Raw genomic sequence first — 1,166 nt, 5'->3', positions numbered from 1 at the left:
GGGGGGGGGGGGGGGGGGGGGGGGGCGTGCTCCCGGCAGCCATCCGTGGACTCCAGGGGCGCTGTGCACTGGCTGCAGAGTGGGGACCCCCCAACACAGACCGGTCAGCCCCCAATGCCCTCGCCTCGCCCCGCCTCCGCTGCCGGAGAGATGAATGGATGACGGATGACGGCCCATTAAATGTTTTACAACGAGACACCTCATCCCAGGCCTCAGCCTTCCCACCGGGCACCTGCTGAGCGGCTTCGCTCCAGGCCGTCAATGCCCAGTTTTGTGAACGGGCTGCCAGGGCCAGGCCGTGCGCGTATAGAGCACATTTAATCTTCCAGGTCATTTAAGATGCAGTTTCAATTATTTACATCTTTAGCAAAACCATCAGTCATATTAAGCGATCTGCTGTCTGTGCCAACAATTCTGTGAAACGGAGAGGCGGGGGCAGTAGACGAGGCCCCCTTTGCGAGGCCGGGAGGGGGGCAGCCGCCGTGGGAGGAGCAGGACACCCCGACAGCAAACAAACCTGTAATCCAGGCGCCGACCCTTCACCTGACGCTCCCGTGGCACCCTCGCCCTGCGCCGGGTCTGGCGCGGAGCAGGATCGGCCTCTGGGCCTCCGGCCAGCCGGCGCGGGAGAAGAGAAACGGGGAGGACGGTCCCCGCTGCTGGCCCCTCAGGACCACATGGTGGCCTCCTGGTCATCCGTGGGGTCGTGCCTGGGGCTGGGAGCCAGGGAGACTGGCCCCAACCAGAGGGCCCTGTCCTGCCCTGCGGGGCCAGGCCGTGGATGGCCGAGGTCGTCTGGACCTCATAAGGACAGCTCGGGCCTGGAGGCCAGAGGTGGAAGGTGGGCACAGGGTCTGCTCTGCCTGCCCCACAGGGCACGGCCGCGGTTCACCTGGGCCCTGGGCTTAAGCTCGGCGCCCTAGGGGGCTGGCGTGGAGGAGGAAGGTGGACAGGGAGCCGTGGAGGGGGGGCAGGCCCCTGAGTCCCCACCAAACCATACTGGGCCGGGATGGTCCCCCTGCCCCTGCGTCTGGAGCCACTGGGGAGGGGCATCAGCAGGGCAAGCCCCTCCACCCGGATTACCTCGAAGCCCCATGCGGACCCGAGAGCGCAGCTGCAGGGCACTGGTCACCTTCCCCGCCTGGGCGGAGCTGCGCCTTCCAGCG

The sequence above is a fragment of the Suricata suricatta genome, chromosome 2 (assembly GCF_006229205.1).
Source record: "Suricata suricatta isolate VVHF042 chromosome 2, meerkat_22Aug2017_6uvM2_HiC, whole genome shotgun sequence".
NCBI classification, from domain to species: domain Eukaryota; kingdom Metazoa; phylum Chordata; class Mammalia; order Carnivora; family Herpestidae; genus Suricata; species Suricata suricatta.
Note: the sequence above shows the minus strand (reverse complement) of the source record.